The sequence below is a fragment of the Saccostrea echinata genome, unplaced genomic scaffold (genome assembly GCF_033153115.1).
Source record: "Saccostrea echinata isolate AGI-Se365-2 ecotype Australia unplaced genomic scaffold, CSIRO_AGI_Sech_v1 ptg000032l, whole genome shotgun sequence".
Lineage (NCBI taxonomy): Eukaryota > Metazoa > Mollusca > Bivalvia > Ostreida > Ostreidae > Saccostrea > Saccostrea echinata.
The window spans coordinates 4751050-4757418 of NW_026889781.1; positions in this window are offsets into that span (position 1 = coordinate 4751050).

Genomic DNA, 6369 nt, shown 5'->3' on the forward strand with positions numbered 1-6369 from the left:
TTTTCGTCTCCTTCACATGTACTAGTGGTCCAGTTTTAACCAAACCCTAGCTCCAAGCACAAGGAAAATAGGGTTGAATCCTATAATTTTTTTTTAGAACCATTGGGTCAAAAACAAAAAATATGCAATTTTTTGTGCATAGTTTTCGATCTTTTTTTTTTTTTTTTTTTAAAATCATAACCCCAGGCTGGGGTTTGGCATCGAAAAGGAGACTGAAGTTTGAAATAAGAATATGTAGATTACCAAAAAAATCATTAACAATCTTCACAAAGTACACAAGAAAAAAGATTATGCTAACTATTTTAGCTATCCTTCCATTTGATATTTATTCCCTATTGTGGCCTTGTCTTACAGGTACCCACTGGGGTCATGATTTGAAAAAAAAATCACTATTAACATAATCAGGAATACCTACAAATACAAATGAATGTAATTTTGGTCCTGTTGTTCTTGTGAAGAAAATTTTAAACTATTTATTACTCTCTTCTCTGTGCTGCTAACCAGTGCGTTTAACACATATAGGAGAAACATCGTTGCATGCCTTCACTTAAATTATCATGACATTAATGCCGGGTTGAAATGTATTTATAGGATATTCAATGTTTTGTAGTTGGATATGAAACAGGATATTCTAATATTTTCTCGAGTCCAAAGTACGAGTGGAAATTAAAAAAAATCCTGTCTCACGAGAAAAATAAATGCTGTATTCAACTTCCAAAAAATTGAGTGTTCTGTTTATTAAATATTTACTTTGCCTCTGCCTTTTTGCAAAGCAGTGTCGTAGGCTGATGCGTCATACAGTGTAGTAGAGCGGTTGAGACGTTATAGCTAAGTGATTGTGAAAATTGTAAACATGGATTTTAACACATATTTGGAGAATCTTTTCAGTCTACGCCAGTAATAAATGAATCAGACATATTGAGTAGACACACTCCTGAAGAAAAAACACTAATCCAATTTACCTAACAAAGTGAAGGGGGGAAAGCATTGTAAAGGCAGCGAGTCACGGAAAAAAGTAGAATAGATTTGCAGCCCCTACAAAATTTGAACGTCACACATCAACCCTTCTCTTCTTCCCCCCCCCCCTCCCCTCCCCTATACACACAGCCACTAGAGTAAACTTGTGAAAAATAATCTTATAAAACTGTTAATCTATAGACAGAGTGTTATTTTATATACATTATTAATGTAGGGACCATGGAAGCTTTGAGATCTTTTGAAAAAATTTTGAAAAAAAAGCATCAACCTTAAGAAAAGAAATAGCCAATAGTAGTTAACTTCATTTCAATGATTTTTATATATATATATATATTTTTTTGTGAGAAACGCATTATTTCAGGTAGTTAAAATTTAAACTAATGACTCCAATGTACATTTGCAGTAGGTGATCTATTAATATTATGTGTTTCGATTTTTTTTTCTATAATTTTTCATTAAACAACTCTATGAAATTTGTAATTATTACTGTTGTACGATTGCGAATAGAAAACAAGGCACGGGCCACAATACTCACCTGAGCATATTGGCTCGGAAAAGGCAGAAATCAGTTCAGTATTGAAAAGTTTAACGGCGGGGGGGGGGGGGGGTGAACTAAACTTACACTACCTCAGGATGCTTCCACATCATATTACTAATCACGGTTTTGCTCTTCTTAAAAAGATGAACTTAAATATTTTTTTTTTCCTTTACGTATTGCTATGTAAAATTCTAATCGCTTATTACTGCAAAATCCTACGCACCTAAATTTGAACAAATTTTAATCTACACTACTTGTGAATGCTTCTATATTAATTTGACTAATCATGGTTTTGCTGTTCTTGAGCAAAAGATTTTCTATATATCCTTATGAAAAACTTTGACTCTATGGTGTGCTCCCTCATCCCCTGGGGATCATAATTTGAACAAACTTGATTCTACAATACCAAAGGTTGCTTCTGTATAAATATGAATAATAATGGCTTAGTTGTTCTTGAGGAAAAGACTTTTCAAGATATCTACTGTGTAACGTATATGATCAGGTTCTTACAAGGGATATTTAGGTTTTCCTTTTGCTCTGAGTTAATGATTGGAATAATTATAAAGACCACTCTGTCTGAGGGTAAATCACACAGTACTTAACTTTTTCTCTGATCTAGAGACGAGGACTGGGTAAGGTACTACTTGCACTATTTCTCTCCTAAGTTCTTGTTGATAGATAGAACCGGATGTCTCAATTTTCTTCAGATTTACTACACCTAGGACTTAACATCAATTCCCTAGCATACTTGCCACTGGTGCTTACAACTTTAATACTATTATTTTGATTTTATCCTTAACTTCTTAAGTGCTGATTTAACAGCCAACTTCATCAGCTAGCTTCTGAATGCCTGACTTTCCAAAGCTTTGCCTTATATACCCTTTGGCTAGTCCGTTCCAAGGGTTGTCAGGTCATTCCACAATTTGAAGCCTTCAATGTATTTTTTGCAAACCATTACACCTACATATTCCTATTTTAAACTTTTGCCCCATCTTTAGTTTTGCTTGCACCGAACCCCAGGGGTAATGATTTGAACACACTTGATGACTTAGCTATTCTACACAAGCAGATTTTCAAAGATATTTCCTATATACTCCTATGGTAAACTTTGACCCCCTGTTGTGGCCCTGCCCTACCGCCAAGGGTCATGATTGGAACAAACTTGAATCTACACTACCTGAGGATACGTCTATATTAAGGTTCAACTAGGGTATACGGAAAAGTAGATCCGTAAAACCGAATAACATATTTCACATTTAAAACAAGGAAAGAAATAGTTTCCTTTATAAAACAAAAAAGCTAGTGTTTTGCCTTATTACGTCGAATAAATGCGTTTAAAAAAATAATTCACAAGAAGAGTTTTTCTATAAATGGTTGACAATTTGACACTTAACCTGTATTGTTATCTAAGGTCGACAGGTCGACAGTTGAAACCTAGTTGGTAAACTCTCCCTCAAAATTAAGGTCGACAGGTCGACATCAAATTGCGAAATCTTATCCATCACAACAAAGGTCGACAGGTCGATTGATTGATTGTATGTTGTTGGACAGGTCGACAGTTGACACCTCATTAGCGTATTTTCTCGAATCCTCCCGAGAGATTAGGGTTAGTCCTCGAACCCATCGGAAAGTTTAGGGTTAGTCCTCCAACCGACCTGAGAAATTAGGTTAAGTCCTCAACCCCCCCCCCCCCCGAGAGATTAGGGTTAGTGCAGGAAACCACTGAAGATAATAAACCGTTGACCTATCGACCTGTCAATCCGTTGACCTGTCAACCTGTCAACCCGTCGACTTGTCTTCCTGAATACATGTAGACCTGTCAAGCAAACAATCTATCAATCTGTCGACCCGTCAACCCGTCGACCTGTCGACCCGTCAACCTGTCGACCTGTTTACCTGTCGACCCGTCGACCTGTCAACCCGTTGACATGTCAATCTGTCGACTCGTTAACCTGTCTACCTGTCAACCCGTCGACCTGTCAACCAAACATTCTGTCGACCTGTCAACCTGTCTTCCCGTCGACCTGTCAACCTATCCACCTGTTTATATGTCCACACTTTTACCAAAAAGTTTCTATGCTACCTAGAATTTCTCCAAATTTTCTCGTATTCATTAGCAATGCACATTAATTCTTCAGCCCTTTGGCTTATAAAATTTTTTAACGGTACTACTTATCCATATATCCTAGTTGAGCCTATATTAATACCTCTAATAATGACTTAGCTATTCTACACAAGATTTTCAAAGATATTTTCTATATACTCCTATGGTAAACTTTGACCCCCTGTTGTGACCCTGCCCTACCCCCAGGGATCATGATTGGAACAAACTTAAATCTACACTACTTGAGGATACTTCTATGATAACATGACTAATCATGCTTTTGTTGTTTTCGAGAAGATTTTCAAAGACATATCCTATATATTCCTATGACAATCTTTGACCCTGCCCTACTCCCAGGGGTTATGATATGAACAACATTGAATCTAGAGTACGTAATGAAGCTTTCAACTATGTTTCTTTTTTTTCCAAGTGGTTCTTGAGAAGAAGATCTTTAAAAGATGCCACCAAATTTTCACGAATTCTTAATTATCTCCCCTTGAATGAGGGCATGGGATTTCCTGAGAACAAAATAAAATCCCTTTCAAACAAGGATGCATTATAGCAATTTTGGTTGAAATTGGCCCAGTGGTTCTTGAGAAGAAGTCGAAAATAGAAAAATTTACAGACGACGGACGAAAGGACAATCTTTGATCAGAAAAGCTCACTTGAGCCTTTGGCTCAGGTAAGCTAAAAAACCTTCCTTGTTCCAATTATTGATTATCCCTCACCCATACTTCGGGTAACATTGTTGTAAATCTACGGGTACTTAAGCCTTTAAGTGTATCCTGTGATATTCTTCCAATAGATGTTAATACATTTCATTTTTTCTGGAACTTGAGGTTTTACTACCTAAGAATCATTATAAATTTTGAAAAGTAGAAAAGTACATTTTTTGTGTGCATTTTTTTTTTTTTTTTTTTTTTTTGATCGATTTATGCCCAAAGTAACTCTGTATTTCATTTAAATAATACATGCATTTCTTGTTTGTGTCTTGGTAATCTTCTAGATTGAAATATTCTTTTTCCATTAATAAAAGGACTTTGTTACCATTTTTCGTTTAATAAAATCACTTGGCGTTTGCTTAATTTCGATTTATGGGATATAAAATACGAGATATACATGTAAGAGATGAATATCTGTTGACAGCTCTAATTTAAAAGGTATTCGAAAGCTCTAGAATGCAGTCCAAATATATCAATACAGCTAGTGTTTTTTTCTTTCTTTCTTTTTTTTTTATTTGTAATTTGTGTACATAAAGGCTTTAATTTCTATACAGGACTCGAAGATTTCCTGGAAACATGCATTTGGGAAACGTCAAAAAATTGGTTAAAACTCTGTTTTATTACAAGATTTTCCTATAAACAGTATTAACTAGTTGGTCCGATTTTATTTCATGCCTCCTCATTTTTATCAACGGATTAAACATTTATTTGGATTTTTGTCTTTTAAATAAACTCTGTTATTTAAAAAGACACAAGTAAAGCAAAACTAATATGTAATCAAATATTGAAGAGAATATATTCAGATAAAAATTACCTATAGTCATTAATATAGACACACTCATGACATAACTAAAGTCAAATATTTCCACAATCTAAACTAAATCAAGTATGCCCTAATTAAAATATTTTATCTTAACCGTAAGTCTCTATTATTCTCTCTCTCTCTCTCTCTCTCTCTCTCTCTCTCTCTAACGATTTTTATTTCAAAATCGATTCCTTGTTTTAAAATAGTGTTAGCTTTCTTACAAACACTACCGAGTTTATGAATGCTTGGGAAATCCCTTGTCAGTTATTTATTTTTGTGCAACAAAGCAATAATGCTAAACTAACATATACTTTTTTAATGAATATTCTCTAATATGGATGGGTGTGATTTATAACCCTGCTGAAAGCATCTATCAATTTGAATCTAGTAGAAGTACAGTGTTTCATATTCAATTTGATAGATGCCTTCGGTAGGATTACTGTATGTTACACTCATCCATATTAGGGTTTATCCTTAAGAAAAAAGGTATATGTTAGTTATGAATATGATAATAAATTCAAATGTATTCCTCTGTCTTATAGATGAATGTCATTACACGAGTAGAGGAATTAATATGTTTACGATGGGGCGAGCAAAGTTGTTTGTTACGTATTCACTTCGAATAAAACTTATATCTATCTCTTCAAACCGAGCGAGACATTTGGAACGGCTAGACTGTGACGTAACATGACATCGCATGTAAGTTGCATTTCCATAGCAAAAAAAAACCATATAACTATCTCGCTGCAAGTAAGGGTTTTTTTTTATTGGTGAACTTTTCTTTTTCGTTTTTGGAATATAATGAATGCATTCTTTGTACTTCTGCAAAATCAAACTATTTAAACATACCTTTAGTGACAAACAAAGAAAATATCCTACTGTGATGAACATCAATTTTGTATTGATAGTTTCTGAAATGATTCTTTACATCCCCTTAGGAAATTTTGAAATTTAAAACAAACTTAAATTTAAATTTAATTTAAATTTAGAACAAAATTAGGAGGAAAATGTCAGTGAAATTCATGTTTTTTTTCCTTTCCGTTGATTTCTAAAGAAAATATTTTTACAATCAGGTTGTGCAATGTACGTGTAAGGCGGTACACATTTATAATGGCGTTGCATTTATTCTAGAGTAGCTCAAGGAAATTCATCTTGAAAAGAATTCGTTTAAAGCACTTTTTCATAATTGTGATTCTGATGCCATTTATACTTGAAATGTTTG